Source organism: Pinus tabuliformis, chromosome 3_1 (genome assembly GCF_031772625.1).
Source record: "Pinus tabuliformis cultivar Carrire ecotype Pingquan chromosome 3_1, CPIR1, whole genome shotgun sequence".
In the NCBI taxonomy this organism is placed as follows: domain Eukaryota; kingdom Viridiplantae; phylum Streptophyta; class Pinopsida; order Pinales; family Pinaceae; genus Pinus; species Pinus tabuliformis.
In genome coordinates this window covers 168,095,035-168,113,840 of record NC_142301.1, presented here as the reverse complement: position 1 = coordinate 168,113,840, position 18,806 = coordinate 168,095,035, and positions in this window count along the sequence as shown.

Below are 18,806 nucleotides of genomic sequence, written 5' to 3'. Positions count from 1 at the left end.
CAAGGTACTCATCAATCAGATCTATATTTGCACTATCAGCATAGATGGGTTGGAAGATACATCAGATGGATGTGAAGATAGCCTTCCGTAATGGCATGATTGAGGAAGAGGTGTACATAGAGTAGCCTGAAGGTTTCGAGACCTTTGACCATGAGTCGCATGTGTGTTGGATCAAGATAGTGTTATATGGGTTGAAGCAAGCACCCCATGCTTAGTACACTAGGATAGATAGCTACTTCACTCAGTTGGGCTTTCACGAAGAGTGAAGCAGATGTGAACCTATACCACATAGTGGTGGAAGGTAAATTGTTGATCATTGTAGTTTATGTTGATGATCTCATACTAACAAGGTGATGATAAGTTGATCAAGTCTTGCAAGGAGGACCTTGCGAGAGAGTTTGAGATGAAAGAAATGGGGCTCATGCATTACTTTCTTCGCATGGAGGTATGGTAGGGACATGGGGAGTTGTTTGTGTCTCAGGGAAAGTATGCCAACAAGAGACTCAGGAGATTCTGCATGGAGAGCAGCAAACCCATGGAGACTCCTCTAGCAAGTAACTAGAGGAAGGAGGATGCTACTTCAGGGGAAGTAGTGGAAGCCATTGTTTACAGACAACTTCTAGGTTCACTCATGTACTTGGTGAACACACGATCGAATATGTGATATGCAGTTAACCATCTTAGTCAAGCGATGGTTAGGTCGACCAAGTTGTATTGGAAAGTGTCAAAGCATGCGTTGAGATACCTTAGGGGCACTTCTCAGTATGGATTATGGTTCAGACGAACAAAGGGAGTGAAGCTTCAAGGCTGCACTGGTGCAGATTGGGCAGGGAGTCCATCCGACAGGAAGAACACATTTGGAGGGATCTTTAGTATTGGGTCAGTGACAGTTTCTTGGTACGGTAGGAAACAAAGATCGGTTGCACTTAGTTCAGCAGAGGAAGAATACATGGTCACGAGTCAGGCATCATGTGAGGCCATCTAGATGAGAAAGATCCTGGTTGGTTTGTTTACTCAGCAGATGGATCCAACTGTGATTTACTATGATAACCAGAGTTGTATCAAACTCTCTGAAAATCCATTTTTTCATGGTCGGGCCAAGCATATTGATATCCGATATTATCATCTCAGAGATTGTGTATTGAGGCGGATTATTTTGTTAGAGTACATTCCCACAGAGGAGCAAGATGTTGACATTTTGACAAAGGCATTGTCAAGATGTAAATTCAAGTTTCATAGAGACAGGATCGGGGTAGCTGATAATACCTTTCTTGTTGAGAGGGAGTGTTGAGAAATAGCAACAAGAAATTCCATTCTAATTTGTCCTTGAATTAAACTAAGAATTAAAATCGAATTCTATTCTCATAACAAATTGTAAATAGTTAATTAAGTTTAATTAACTTAATTATCTTAGGAATTTCGAGTTGGAAGTCTTTCTCTAGTCATGTATATGCTCTCCCTAAGTTTTACGGGTCCAGTATGAGTTTAAATTGAGTTGGAAATTAGATCACTTAGTTTACTAAGTTAAGTTCAATTAAATTAGTTCCAAACTATTTGTGGAACTAATAGAGAGTTAACAATCAGTTGGTACACTAGTGCATCCACTAGTGTCACTCTAGTTAACTGAATACTCCCTCATTAGAAACTCATGCCTGTCAATTCTAAGAAAGACCCAGTTGAGACTAGAGTGTAGAGAAAGTGCACTATCAATTGTATTATTCACTAGAGTGTAAATATCATGCATGCATCAGAGATTGATCATATGTTTGGATTGCGCGGTTTTGGAAGCATGAATTCCCTTTAAATACGGGATATTCTTCCTAGGAATAATACAAGAGATTAGAGACTTTGAGAGCTGTAGAATTAGCTAGTGTTGGCCAAGATCTAGCTTGTGAGCTGAGAGAGTTGAGCATAATTGTATGGAATTTTTCTAGTGAGAACAAGCTTTGTATCTTCACTCATGTTTATGATATATGCAATATAGATAGTGGGGTTTTAGCAGTGGCTTTCCCCATATACATCTTGTGTTATGTGCCATTGATTTATCTTCTTCTTGTTCATATTGTTTTCATCGATCTATTGGTTTCCATTGGTTGAAAGTAGAAGTAGATTCTTGTCGTGTTCTTTAGTACATTGCATGAGCTTGTCAATCTATAGGATTTTATACATATTCTTCTTTGGGAGCCACAGGCATAGGAGCTTCACTCAATGAACCTATGACATATCGCGTTGTTCGTGGCATACTAAACAATACCCTTGAATTGACTATATAATGGAAAATACCTCTGAAAATCACATTATTTAACCCCTTACCAATATGAACCCAATACACCTTCCAAATTTAAAAAATACCCCTACTTTCACTAAATATTGTAGGTATCCATTTTTTCATTAACATTTTTTACACCCCTTTATATTTTTTCATTAACTTTGAACTCCATTTTTTATAGTCACCAATATAAAAAACTTTTTACTCCATATTATATGCTCAATATATTATGTCAGGTTTTCCTCAATATGAATGCACGTGGTATGGTATTGCTCCCCCAGTGAAGCTCCCATGGCCACATGAAGCATGGTATGCTTGTTTGGAAATAGAGAGATGGTGAACTTTGGTCACAATGTCGATCATAATTGCAGCTTATATGCACTCCTTATCAGGGCCTATTATAGGCATCCTCTAGTTTTCTCTGGCTTGGAAGATTTGGGTGACCCTGCATCTTTCTGTGGGAATTCTACCTCTGCCTGAATTTCCCTAGTTTCTATGGGGCTTGAATCAGCCAACCTACTTATCATTTCTTCTTCATCTTTCGCACAGGTTCAATTGCATAATATTTATTCGCATAATGTCATGATATTCCCTGTTGTCGATGTCGCGATGTCCTTGTTCCTTTCCCCTAGTTACAGTGATCTGAAATGGGGGTTTGATAACTTGTTATGCTTACAAGAACCTCCCACTCAGCTTAACAAATAAATGATCTAGCTTATATATGACACTTGCGGAATGAAATACTTGAAACATGTGTATGTATTTTGTTTTTAACTGTTTAAGTGATTTAAGTCCATTTGTTTATGCTGATATTAAACACATATAGCAGCCATATAATGCAGCAAATAGACATCCACACATAACAACAAATTTATTCTAGGAGTTCACCCGAATATCGTGGGCTACGTCTCCTTGAGCTTTTGTCATCTTGACTTAGCTCTTTGGTATTATGGCAAAGTTTCTTTTACAAGTTCCACACTTAACTCCAAAGGTACTGAACTGAACCAATGGGCTTATAATACCATCTATGTCCTTGTCATGGCTATCATCACTCTGCAAACAAATCTAAGCTTCCTTAAACTTGATTCCTTCAATCAATGCTCTGAGCTACCCTGAGCTTCTTGATGGCACTAAATCCTTCAGAATTCTTTAATTATCACTGAAACCTCATCTCATGTCTCCAACACATATCAAACACCGAAAATAGACTGAACTTTTGCTCAAAATGAGCACTGCATCCCAAAACTAGTTCTTCCTCCACAGTTGGCACTGGCTTGCCTGAAACTTCCCTATAGCATCTCGGCCTTTAGAAGTCTCCAAATGCTTCTGCAAATCCCTATAATGGATTTAGAAGGGTCATTACAGTTAGGAATGATTGTTGGTTCGCTAAGAACGAGTATTGGTAGCTCCTACAACTGCCTCCAACTCTTGGTGGCCCTGAGCTCCAAAATCTCACTGGATGAAAATCTATATGAAGATGACTTCCTCAGCTTCGGTGGACTATACCATTGGCTTCAACAGGCTCCAATTGGCCTAGCTAGCCTCTTGTTTCACTCTCTCTCGTCAAAAATTGCTCCTGGAGTGCATTTAGTCAATATCTCTTAGGGATACTCCACTAAGTTTGGTGAACTACACTTAACTCCAGTTAAATATAGCATTTCCACCTTTTTAGCCACTCCACCAAGCTGACCATTGGAGGTGAGTCATTATAATAACTGTTTGGGCGCACATATGAGGCGGTATAATCCCGACGGTTAGGGATAATCCTTCGTAGAGTTGGTGGTCATGCAACCGCATGTCAACGGTTTGCAACCGGCAGTTACGTTGGCATTGGAACATGTGAACTATTTTACGAGGACCGCTGGCGGTCCTAACCCCCAATCCTCCGACTGTTACAAGTTAAATATGTCATGCAACCGTTATATGTTAAGAAACACGTCAGGTAGAGTTGGTAGAGCACTGTCCCGTCTTTCGAGAGGTCACGGGTTCGATTCTATTGGACCCCAACAAATTTTGCATAACCATTCTAGGGCCATGTGGCAGCCTCCGGGCTTGCCACGTGTTGGCACCTGTTAACACTTTGATGCAGCAAAGATGCATCTTTACAAAATTCGCGCATGGACCTGTGGGTTATGGGCCCACATGTACATTGGTAGCATTTCAAATAGCGAAATCTCCATCGTCGATCTATCCCGCTCAATCCAATGGATATCGCATCGTCTGCTCACCAACTAACTCGGACGATCTCCACTGTCGATGTGACCTGTTCAATTGAACAGCTGTCATGCAATCTCGCACAGATTCTTGCACGACCAATATCAGGTCTCGCTACATGTCAACCGCTAAGGTTAATCACGTGAAATCGTAGAATACCATTTACAGCCTTTTGTCCGCGCGAGATATTGTTTCCCACTCTCTGAATACTACCCATGTGCTCGATACAGAACTTAAAGAAAGACATTTAAGGAAAGGTCTAGCGCTTACCCCAAAAGGGAATATTCCAGGGAATATACTTTTTTAAATATTCCCAAATTTTGGTCAAGTCCAAAAATTGCAGTTTACTGGACTTTTCAAATTGCGATAACTCCTTCATACAGTGTCAATATTTCGAACCGTTCACGGCGCTAGAATTAGGAAGACGAGATCTATCCGGTCGTTTAGGTTCGACACTCTTTCGAACACTTTTAAATTTGAGCTATCATTTAGCTCATGGATCAATATTTGATCATATAGTGGGGTATTTCTCTCAGTTGGGCAGACAACAAACTGCTTATGGTTTAATGCGTGGAGTATGGTCTAGCGCTGTCAGTCTCGCAACGTCACACATTCAAAAGGTGGTCTTATTTGACACATGGTAGTTGGAGGTAAAATTATTCAACTTCTCATTGGATGATGGTCGCAGCCCTGGTTATGCACAGTCTATTTCTATTGGTATCATGGTACTGGCCTTGCTTCGACAATGCTCTTGGGATAGTGGTACTCTTAGGACAACAACATTGGCCTTGGCTTCACGTGGATGCAAGGTAGGCACCCTCTCTTTGAGTTCAAGGAAGTCATCAATTCCAAGTCATCCTTCAATCCTAGATGATGCTTATGCTTAACTCTGGCATTTTCTTATTGTTTTCACTTGGTTGCAGCTAGCTTTGATGAAAAGAGCCAACATTTTTGTCACAACTCATACAATAGTTTGAATACTAGGCATTTCTTTGTTTTAATAGACAAGCTTGTAAAGAAAAAACATATGTAATCTGAAGCAGCTACACTTGTGTTTTTGGGTTGGTTGCCCATGTGAGCAGCCCATAACACAAGGCTATACTTTATGTATCTTTTTGACTTAGTAATTATTATTATTATCCAAGTTTAAGGTCACGACCAAGCCAGACACCAAATTGATGTATTAGACCCCTTTGTTTGTGGGACAAGGGACCCACCTCTGCATAGTGATTTGATTGCTAAGTCTATGAAGGCATACATACTCTACGCACCTTTGGTTTTGAACTTGTGACCTCTTAGGTCCAAACACATGCTCTTAACCATTAGGCCCACTCAAGTTGTATAAAGTCAAGCATTACACAAAAAAAAAAAAATGTTAATACAAATTTATATATGGCACCCAAAAAATATTAATAACAATAAAAATATTTAATATGAGTAATAAACAAAATATATCATTGTACAAGATTATGTAATATTGATTTATATTTAAAAATAGGTTGATTTATATTTAAAAATAGGTTAATAACATAAAATCATTTTAATATGGACAATGTGTTAAAGCATTCTAATGGTTAAAATATTTTGAAACATTTTGGTCAATTTATGTATATTTTTTAGTTAAATTTGTTTTAAATATAGCAAAAATTTATTGGAATTACAAATTTAAATTGTGTAATCTACACAATCCAAATGCCAAGCAAATTTTTAAAGCATTATATGTTTCAAGTTTTGCACTCTAAGAGACGTTTACATATGAAGAAATTTGATCCCTCTCGACACTTAGTAGATTTGTGATTAAGATAAACCTACACTGATAGTACAATATGTTTAAATTTGTGTTTAAAATACATATATCTTCATTTAATCATAATATATTTTCTCAAATAAAATTAGCCTAGATCCATCTTAATTTAGAATCTACCATATAGTGAAAGGGATTAACTATTTTTTCACTCTAAAAAAAATTTGTACCTCAAGAAATTTGATCCTCTCAATTCTTCGCAAATCCAAAATTAAGATAAATTTAAATTAATTTAATTATTAAATATAAATATAAATATAATTATAATTATTACTTTTTTATTTTATTTGTTTTTAATTTTATTGTGATATAATGTTACAATTAAAATATTTAACCATACCAGACAAAGCATTCCAACCTATCTCTGTCTCCTACAAAATATATAAAAACATCATATTAATAAAATAATAATTAAAATTGTCAAATTTTACATTTTAAATTGAAACTTTCATCCATCATCACCAACCTGTGCACAAATACCGAAATCTTAACCTATACATCCTTCACTCTTACAAAGAATTAAAATATACATTAATGCATACTTCCACTCTAGAGAGGTAATTTTTCTACCAATACAACCGACTTTAACGAACATCATTTTCGAATAATTATAGTCACGTCATCTTGAAAATACAAAGCTAAGATGCGACTAAGTAAAAATCACCGACACGGTAACATAGGTGATGCAAATATAGTCAAATGGTGGATCCCTAGGGCGGAAAAAGATGACCACGATGGCTTTACACTTGGATGGAAGAAAGGAATAAGATAATATGAAGAATATGGGAAACTTGTTCCCACTGCAACCGCCCTCTGCCATCCACTCAAACTTTCTATTAAAGGGATTGGAATCCATGTAATTGTTTGAGTGTCCATGAAGCAATGTGTAAAAAGTGTAAAACTTATTTTTTATATTTTTTAATTGTATAGTATTTAAATAAATTTTATCATAATTATGTTATAAATATACATACGTTAATGTTATGAAAATAATATTATAAAAAAAATTATTAATTTCATTTTTTTTTTATTTTTTTTAAAATTATATATATATATATATGATAAGAGTTGATTAGGGAGGAGAAGAGAAGATGGAGCTCTGAACTCGCTTAACAAAGGTTAGGGTTTGTCTGTAGTAACCTATTGAAGCACCTTTCTTTTCACTTTCGATCTGACCCGGCTCCCCCAGATGTCGTACCTGACGCCGTTCACCACATATCATTTCCGCATTCGTGGTTTCATTTATCTCCCCCCGTGACTCAGTAGTGCCTTCACTATTTCCCCCATCCAGTTCTTGGTTACCACAGTGACAGGCTTTTACATTTTACGGCGGCAACTGGCGCATAACTCTCGGAGAAGTTATGGATTTGGACATAGTAGATTATTCGGAAGACCCGTTAGAGGGTGCTTCCATCTGGACAACTCCCCATGCGACCACGAAAGGGCTGCTCCCATTCTGCAATGAATTGTCGAACACCATTGCGATTTTTCCCTTAATCTCAAGGCCCTTATGCTCGGTCCTAACCTTACCAGAGCCGACCCCCTCCTGGTCGGTACTCTCTACCCCACCCCCATCACCATCCTCCCTACATTTTACGATCGACTGCATAGGCCCTAACCTAGCTACTTGTTCCTCGGGCTGTCCACCCTTCCCCCCATCCGCCAGATCTCATATCCCCTCATATACCCCCCTGGAGAACCCTCAGCTACGGTACAAGGGACTCCTCTTGCAACACTTTTATCTGCTCCCCTCTCTGACAGTTTCACTAGCATTCCACCTCTCTCAAACGCTTTCCCCTCCGGGTCATATCTGAACCCTCAACCTAACCCTCCTTCAAGCGAAGCCCAATGGGACTCCACCGACGCGGGCCACCGACCGAGCAAAAAACATAAGTGTGTTAAATCCAAGGCATAGGACGTCATAATCCGCTTAGGCGAGGAAACACAGTGGGGAGAAGCAATGGACACAGCTAACCAAGTCCTGGTTGCTAGGGTTCGGGTAGGAGCTACACTGCGGCTCAGCTGAAGCTATGGACGATAGAAGTATGGGGACAACACTTGGCCAAGTTACCCTTCATCCAAACTTTTGTCAGAGGATGGTTCACGCTGTGTTTCGCTAGAGCCGAGCATACGAATTGGGTCTTGTCCTTGTTTTGGCACATTGAATAGGCCCCCGTTCTTCTACGTCGATGGAACCCTCTTTTCGACCCGAAGAGAGAACAACTCGACGTTGGGCCAATATGGGTACATCTACCAGGCTTACCCCTTCAATTCTGGTCTGAAGACATCTTTTAACGCATTGGAAACTTTCTCGGCTCCTATCTGGAGTATGATAAATCGTACCTCTCCACTGGCATGATGGCATATGCGAAAATTTTGGTTCATCTAAATACCAGGGAGGGTCTACAGAAACACATCACTCTACAATGGAGAAATTTCTCCCGATTGCAGATTCTTGATTACGAGGGGGCACCTTTTCAATGCAGGAGGTGCCACAAGGTGGGTCACCTATACAAGGATTGCCCCTTGAATGGCAAGGCTTAAGCAAGGAAAAGGGAAATACTATACCTACAAAGGACTCTCAATCACCTGCGAATACACCCTCATCTGAAGATGCAGCGACTCACACTGTCCCTGATGCAGCAGTAGAGGCACCAGCCAAAGAGGCTCCAAAGAAGCGTGGCAAAGCACCATATCGGCCTCCCTCACCTCCTTTGGCCAGGGCAAGGGCGGTTGTTGAGGCTGCTCTTTCTTCAGGTATGTTCGCCTCTAACCCCGCTCTGTACATATCTCTACTTCATTTGTTTGGTTGGAAATATCTTCAGTTAATTATCAGGAATCTGCTTTCATACCTCAACCCCCCATTACCTTGGCATGCTCCCTTCACCCCCCCCCACCTACTCTTGCACCCCGCTATCCTTCTCGGAGGTGGCCCCTGCTAAATCTACTGACTTTGAGCATGGACCTCTATCCCCCAGATACCCGCTTCGATCTCAAGTACGTTCACAGGCCCCTAACTCCACGGGCATTGGATTGGATACTCCCCCTATCCCCTCGAAGCCACCTCGAGGTCGACCTTCCTCCCTGTCAAAAGCCAAATTATAAGTCGGGGAGGAGATAGCATCTAGAAGACAACACACTATTGACAGGGTACTTAGAGCACTGAACACCCTAGATGCTCCCCCCCCCCCCCCCCCCCATGAAGCTGCTTTCATTTAACTGTTGAGGGTTAGCTAGCCCTAAAAAACAACTAGCTCTTCGCAGACTTTTTAACACTGAACTAGTCGATGTCATTTTCCTTCAAGAAACTCTGGGCCTAACTAATGCAATTACCCTCCTCCTAGAATCCTTGCTCCCTAGTTGGTCTTTCCAATCCCTCAATGGCAATGGAAAATCGAGAGGTATAGCTCTGGGTATAAACTCTCGATCCATAAAAATCTGTAACATTTGGGGTGGCATTGGACCAATCGGGGCGGACATTTTCTCACCAAAACTAGGCACAAAAATTAGGCTCATCAATGTGTATGGACCTTTGCCAACACCGTGCTGAATTCTGGGATCGTTTGTTGAACACTAATCTCCTGTGAAAGGACAATATAATCCTTGGGGCGATTTAAAATTTTCTATTGGATTCTAGGAATCATGGGGACATCATGCCCAAATTGATCCCCTATCTACTTACTTCGAGAACATCCTGGAGAATCACAGTCATATTGATATCCCAACAGCAAAAATTTAACCTACTTGGAGGAATAATAGAATTGGAGAGGATAGCCTCACTAGAAGGCTTGATCGCTTCCTCATAAAGAGTGATTGCTAAGTATGGGACATAGCTACCGACAATGAGTGGGATCTGGGGGCATATCAAACCATCTGCCGATATACCTTGAAATAAGGGGAGGTCTGAATAAACCAAAACCCCCCTACAAATTCAACTCCACCTGGCTAAAGGATGCAACCTATACTCGATTGGTAACTGAATACTCGAATACCGACCCCCTGCTGGTGGTGGGAACATTGTCGAAGGTTTTGCACACAACCTAAGGGCGATAAAGAGACTATCTAAAATTTGGGTGCACAATAAGAGAGAACAAGATGAGAAAACCCTTAGGGAAACCGAAGCAAAGATAGCTGCATTTGAAAATGAACAAGGGGGGATATTTACCTCTAATGAACAAAAGGAAAAGATTACATCCCTACTAACCAAGCGAAGAAAAATTTTAAAGGACCGAGAAGAAACCTGGAGGCTGAGAAGCAGAGAAATATGGTTGTTAAAGGGAGACAATAAGATAAAATTCTTTCACAAATTTGCTAATGGGCACAAAGCCATCAACTCCATTTGGCAGCTAACAAACGAGCAAGGCAACTCTGTGAACACCTTCCCACAATTAGTAGCCATGGCCACATCCCACTTCAAGCAGATCTATAAGGCGCCTCCCAATGCCACTCTTGCTGAAGTCATTCGAGTAACACAACTATTCCCTCGTTTTGTAGATCAAGAAGTCACTTTGGATCTGAACAGGGAGGTCACAATGGGGGAACTTGAAGCTACATTAAAATGGTTCAAGCGCGACAAGAGTCCAAGACCGGATGGTTGGTCAGTGGAATTCTATATGGCTTTTTTTTATACTCTTGGAGAAGATCTTCTAAAAGTTGTAGAAGAATGTCAGATCAATGGGAAGATGTATGAGGCCTTCAATACCACCTTCATCACCCTCATCCCCAAATCAGACAACCCTGTCTCCTTTGATGACTTCCGCCCCATCTCCCTGTGCAATTGCATCTACAAAATCATTTCTAAAATCATAGCCAATTGCCTCTGGCCCATCCTATCCACCCACATATCGTTTGAGCAATTTTCCTTCCTACAAGATCGACAGATCCATGAGGCTGTTGGAATTGCACAAGAAGTATTGCACTCTATCCAGACGAAGAAGATGAAAGGTATGATCTTAAAGGTAGATCTCTCAAAAGCATTTGACAGAGTAAGCTAGCTATACATCAGAATGCTCCTAACTCATCTAGGCTTCCCTTATGAGTTTATAAAATGGATTATGTGTTGTATAACAAATGTATCTTTCAGTGTCCTTGTCAATGGGGCGGCATCACCCTTCTTTCACTCTGAAAGAGGCCTCAGGCAGGGTTTCCCTTTTTCCCCACTATTATTTTTACTCATTATGGAAGGGCTCAAAAACCTCATAAAAGAGGAACATAGCAGGGGAAGGCTTAGAGGAATCAAAATCACTGACAGATGCATCCTAACCCACCTACTTTTTGTGGACGATGTACTGATTTTCCTCAATGGAGGCATTAGGGATCTGACTACATTGCAGAACAATTTCTCTTGATTTCAAGTGGCTACAGGTATGGTCATAAACAATACCAAATCCACCATAACATCCATTGGATGCTCTCCCCATGAGATTTAGTATGCTCTTCACAGATTCCCTTTTACCCTACTTCAGATGGAGGATGGCTTAAGATATGTGGGATACAGGCTAAGGCCCCATGGCTACAAGATAACACACTAAACTTCGTTAATTTCTAAGATGGAAAAGAGGCTCAACATTTGGTACCACAAGTACCTGTCCAAAGTAGGTAGACTAGTACTTATCAAATCTGTTATTGAAGACACCCTGGTATATTGGATGTCTCTGGCATGGATACCTAGAGGTATCCTCTCTAGAATACAAAATATTTACTGTAGGTTCCTCTGGAAAGGAAATCAGTCAGGGAGAATATATGCCTAGGCCAATTGGGAGGCTCTTACTTTCCCAAAGAAATGGGGTGGGTGGGGAATTAAAAAGTTGGAAGACTTCTCCTCCGCAATTGCGACCAAGCTTGGCTGGAAATTAATCACCTCAAATAGCCTGTGGACTAAGGTGGCATCTACAAAATAAATAGCCCCCCTAAACCTAATGGACTGGCTCCGACAGCCACAGTGGAACAAATCAGGGATATCTATCATCTGGAAAGCTATACTTAATTCGATGCACATTATCCGAGGGGGGCTCACGTGGAGAATACAATCTGGCACATCAGTGTGAATAGGTGTTGACCCTTGGATTAGTTGCGGTAATGCTCACAGGTTGCCTGATGAGCTTAAGCTACACCTTACCAATGAGTGTATCACCCATATCAACCACATTGTGGACATGGACCACACCACCTTTTTACATCAAGCATGGAAAACCGCTCGTGCACTACACATCCCTCAACATTGGCAACAACATTGGGCAGAATACACAACAGCCTTAACCGAATCCCATATCAGAATTGTTGAAGGGGAAGACGAGATAATCTGGGCACCTGCAAAAAATGGGAGATACTCCCCTAAAGAGGGATATCTAGTCTTAGCTGATATTCATAGACCACTAGCTTGTGAACACTGGTGGAAAAGTATGTGGAAATTAAAAGCGCACCCTAGGGCCTGATTACTCATGTGGACAATTCTAAAAAATAATATCCCTATAGGTGACAACTTAAAAAAACGAGCACAACACGGACCTTTCTGGTGCTGCCTGTGCAAGAACAACATCTAAGATACAAACCATCTCTTTCTTGCATGCTCGGTCGCTAAGGAGCTCTAGAACTCTATTCTTCTGACTATACACACCCAGTGCAGTTGGCAAGGCTTGACAATCTACTTCACTGAAAAGCTAGGAACCTTCTTCTCCTCATTTGCTGGGCAATCTGGATAGCCCGCAATCGATACATTTTCCAGGACATTGCTCCCCATTGTCCCTCCATCACTGCTCGCATTCTGACAGACTATCACACCATTCCAGATGAAGAGGAAAACTCTGTTCCTAGACATATTGTCCCTGAATACATCAATCACTCTCATCAATGGGCATACTTCAACGGTCGGCACAAGAAGATGGTTGTGAGGGCGGAGCCATCCTGTACCTTTCTAAATCCCATCACTACCATATCCTAATGGGCCTGGGGAGGGGCACAAACAATTTAGCTGAACTAATTACAGCCAAATACCTCATTCAATATGCTCTGGAAAAACGTTGCAGGAATCTCCAAATGTTTGGGGACTCAAAAATTGTTTGCAATTAGATAAATAAACCATATCACTGCTCTGCTTATACTCTGAGCCCTGTTTTGGGCGAGACTCATCGACTCATCACACTTTGTGATTCATTTTTTGTCGTCATATATACAGGGAACACAACTAATCTATCGATTTACTATCCAAGGAAGTTGTGTTCAGGCCTCTTGGTACATGGTTGATTCAGGAGCAAAGGGATGGTGCACACTACCCTTATTACCATCGACCTTTCATTGAAATTAAAAACTAAATTGGCATAGCCGGAGCCTGTTTATTTTTGCTTATGTAAATAATATTATTGCTCTTTTAAATTATCATATATACACAATGACAGTCAAACACTACTCTCTGCGTAGAGTTTTTTGTTAACTATAATTTGAACAATTACTGAAGCACAGTGCCTCCCTGCATGGAGTGCACTGCACTATTTTTTGATATCTCTTACATGATAGGCACTTTGCCTCACATGCAACATATGCTTTTGGCATCTACAATATATAATTTTCCTTTTCTAATGAAAATTACGATTTTTCCAAGGGGAAAAAAATAAAAATGATATATATATATATATATATATATATATATGAAATGTTAATTAGATTTATTTATGGTATTGGAAATATGATTGTTATTATTCATATTTAGATTTACTTTTTACAAGTAACATAATAAACATTAAACATTATTATAGAAATTTTAAAAAAAATTATATCTCCAAAAATTAAAAACCTCTTAATATTTTGTAAATCCAAAATTAAAATAAATTTGAAATGATTTAATTGCTCTTAACAATGTTGTTACAAAACAACACCTCATATTATCTTGAAAAACCACAGGAACAACAATTCCACCTTTGGGATTCAACATTTAGCAATTTCCTTAACTCTCGCTGCAAATTTCTTAGTTGAGACACATGGATGTGTCACATTTCCTCTGAATTTTAGCATCTTAGTATCTATTCTCTTTCATTTTTTTATTAGTCCATGCCTCACCAGCGACTATAGCACTCACCTCGCGGTCAAATTCCATTGACTTTTGATTATTTTGTGGAGCTTTTGTAACTTTAACTAAAGTTTTCTGGAAAACGCTAAATATTCCTATTTTTGTGTAAATTCAAAAATGATTTTCTAATTTATAGAAATCTTATTTCTAGTTTTTCATTCATTGAGTGAGCCTTGATGTGAAATAATTACCATGGTGGAGGGTGTTTTATTTTTTATATTTGTTAGTTCCTAAAAAGTAATTTAAAAAAAGGCTAATTTTGTGAGTGGCCGCTCTCTCGATGAGTGCTCTAACAGTGACACTACTACTGCTCTCCCCAATGATGTTAGAACTGATGAGGTTGCAAGTCGCTTACATAAGCGTGGGGAAGAAAAAAAATGCAGAGGAAGCTTTCATTGTGCAGAGTGTGGAAGACTTGTAAGTGATTGTAAAGTCTAGTGGCAAAGCGTAATTAAAAGTAAATAACAAATCCAGAGTCATTGTGTGGAATGTGAAGGTGCAGAGAAAGGTTTCATTGTGCTTCTTCTGCACCTCTGTATGACTTGAAAACATCTTGGGGTACAATGACGTTGTTTGCATAACTGGTGAAGGTTTGAGAGGCTCCATGTCCATTGCTCCTATAGCTTTGAAACTCATTTCTGGCACTGTTACCATTTTTTGCATATGAAGTAAATTGATCAATGGGGTCATTGTGGCCTTCACTATAGCTTTTGAAATTGTTGTTAACTATGGTGGGATACATGTTATTACAAATTCGTCTATGCCTTTTAACTACTTGAACTATGAGGTAACGCATGAGACTACACACACAATACAATTTTTCTCTTCAACAATTTCATTTCAAGTAGTGACCTTTACAGTGAAACAGGCCTTAGAGTCTGATATCTAATAAGAGTAGAATCTTGATTTATAATTCATGTGGGAATGTTGCCACATAATAGAGTCATTTATGATTTCAAGGTAATGTGAGAGTATCTTTACGAAGTCACACACACACACATATATATCAATTTATTCTTATTACAACATACCATGTGTCTTATAATGCTTCAACTTATAGAAGGCTTCATTTTATCTCAAGTAAAATGGTATCGTTGTATATTTTATGAACTACTATATTAGACTGTGAATATTACAATATATAAATTTGTGGAATGTATTACTAAATCTCGAGTCTCAATCTTGCCTTTTGGGAAGTGATACTTCATATTTAATTCATGGATTGACAGTGTCATTTATGCACCCAAACAAATCAAGTTGACCTACAGTCAAAGTGTATAGAATTGAGAGAGGGGCACATCATCGCAACGTTTGATGTGAAATCCATTAAAACCTACTACAAATTGCACTTGAAAGCTTAAAGTAAGCTGATGGGAGAACTTAGAGCAGAGACATGATACTTTATTTATACAATATATGCATTGAACACTCATGAATGGTGCAGTTCAACAAATGAAAGATATAGAGAACTTCTTACTAGAATAATGAGCACGTATACAATGACGAATATTGTGCAGAGTGTGAAGGTCCACACAATGAAATCTTCCTCTGCACTCCCGCACAAGACCAGTGGTTATTTTATTGGAACAATAAGCTAAGTAGTGTGCTTATCCAATTTCTTTGGATTATTTGCCACAAATTTTAACCAATATTAAATTATTATGAGGAGATGAGGTGTTCTTATTGTGTGGTTGGAAGAGATGTATGTACGCAAAAAGTTTGAGTAGAGTAAAGATGAAACAATGTTGATACATTGGACTGTGGAGGAAGATTTCTTCCTTCGTACCTCTACATTCCGCACAGTATTTTCCCCTTTATTAATTCACTTTGTACTTTTTTAATTTGTTTCTAATAAGGATTCATTATCCTAGTCATGGAGATGTAGCAGGAGTGAGTTCATCCACTATTAGTTGTGAAGCAAGAACTCTTTCACTACGATAATAAACGATCATTGCATCCAAGTGGATTATCTATAGGGACGCTAGGGGCTTTAGTAGGATGAATGGTCTATATTCAATATGGGTAATTTGGATTGGCCACCAGATTTTTAGTTGTGAATTTTGCATCTTGTAGTAGCGAAGGGATGTTTGATTCTCCGATGAAATTTCTTGAATTAAAAGAGGTGATATATTGTTGTTTTGATTGCACTCAATTCTCTACACGTATTCCACATGGTGATGGTTTCTTCTCTAGCGTAGAGTGTGCTCAATTCATATTCCAAAGCTTTTTGCTTTATTAATTGACTTACATTTCGTCGTGTTCATTATGTGAACAATCTACCAGGACTTCAGCTTCCTATCTGGATCAATAGAGAACATAAAATTAAGACCATTGAAAGTGTTAAGAAAACTGAGTAATCTAGATTCTTCCATTGACAGGGACATGCCTCGATCTCCCCTCCAGATCAACAGAGAAATACCAAAGATATCAATTAAAATATTTGTTTTAAGAAATCAATAGCCTTTTATATATATCAAAACTGGAAATGGGCCAGGTCCTTTACATTCACATATTTCTCTAGTTTAGTTCTTTCCCAAATTGGTTCAGAGGGTTACTAATAGCTACCCTAACTAGTTACTACTATCATTCTAACTAAATTTAGACTGTATTTCTGCCAAAAAATTCCACAGAGTTTGACAAAACAGCGAAACATAACACAACTATATTAAAAATGAACAACTACCTGCTACCCACTAGCTCCTACAATAGGTTGTCCTCCTAGACTGTGTGTTTACCAGTTCCATCAAAGATATGCAATCCCACCCCATTGTGTTCTTGTCCCTCTTCCCCTCCGGCCTATGTATCAAATGGTGTCATTTCTCTAAGCCCAAATACTCCCTTCAGCACGCAAACTGTTGTCGCTTCCACCTTGACTTCCATGTTATTAGCTTTGAAATTCAGATTGGTCATTTTTGTATTCATATGGTCCACAAATTTCTACAAAAGCTCCAAATACTTCCCTATTCCATTTATATGAGTCATCACAACTGCGAATTGGTCACGTACTTCCTGAATGATTTGCTACCAAATTTTCACTACCATCCTCGTAACGTCCTCCTTAAATAATGACCCATGCTCCTCCATAATGTTGTCACTTCCATTGGTTCTAGAGGATGCCATTTTGAGTGCAATATGTCCCTGTATTTGAATGGTTTTTGAGTTTAATTGTTTCATCCATCTACAAATATTACTATACTACTCCTTGTCAATTTCGATGAACATCCTATCACATTGAATGTGATTCCCCAGCCGTTGATCAGTCTCGGCACGAGTCTCCATCCATGAAACCGACATTTTTTCTCACTGTACGTCTTGAGTATGAATGATGCATCTAGAATAATTTATTTAATTTCCATTCACTGGAGTCAACATTTAATAACATTTCCTTTCCACTCCACTTGTTCGAAGTCATGACACTAAGTCCGTTTTGCCTCCATCTGGATATGTGATGTCCCAAATGCTTGTCTTGCCTCCCGAAAGAGACCTGCCATCCCTTGATAAGCACAAAAGGAGGTAGTGGAATGTCAGCATTAAAATCATGATTATTCCATTATGTGTCTTTGGTCATGCTTCATATCATTCGAATCATGGAACATGACATATTTGAGTTTGTGTTTTGTCTAAGACCATTATCCCTTATTCTAGAGTGACTCCCTTGTTGGCTCGTTCATCTGTCACCGAGTTGTTCTCCCTTTTGACATGGAAAGACTTATCGTCTTCCAATTTCTTTAGGAGTACCCCTATTCACTGAAGAGAAGAGGATAATTCTTCTTTCTTTTGTTTCTTGTTCTTGATGCACCTTTGAATAATGATCATTGAATCTCCAACTATATTTATTTGACGCAAGCCCTTTGAAATAAAAATCTTTAATCCTTGCCATAGGCCTAAGGCTTTGGCTTAATTATTCAAAGCATTTCATAGTCCCCAAGCATACTTTGTCCCTATTTTTTCATCAGGGTTGTATAACACCCCTCTCGCTGCTGCCTCCTCGAAATTTTCACCTGCGAATACACCCTCTTCTGAAGATGCAGTGACTCACACTGTCCCTGATGCAGCAGTAGAGGCACCAGCCAAAGAGGCTTCGAAGAAGCATGGCAAAGCACCATATCGGCCTCCCTCACCTCCTTTGGCCAGGGCAAGGGCGTCTAACCCCTGCTCTATACATCTCTCTACTTCATTTGTTTGCTTGGCAATCTTCAGTTAATTATCAGGAATCTGCTTTCATACCTCAACCCGCCATTACCTTGGCATGCTCCCTTCACCCCCCCACCTACTCTTGCACCCCGCCATCCTTCTCGGAGGTGGCCCCTGCTAAATCTACTGACTCTGAGCATGGACCTCTATCCCCCAGATACCCGCTTCGATCTCAGGTACGTTCACAGGCCCCTAACTCCACAGGCATTGGATTGGATACTCCCCCTATCCCCTCGAAGCCACCTCGAGGTCGACCTTCCTCC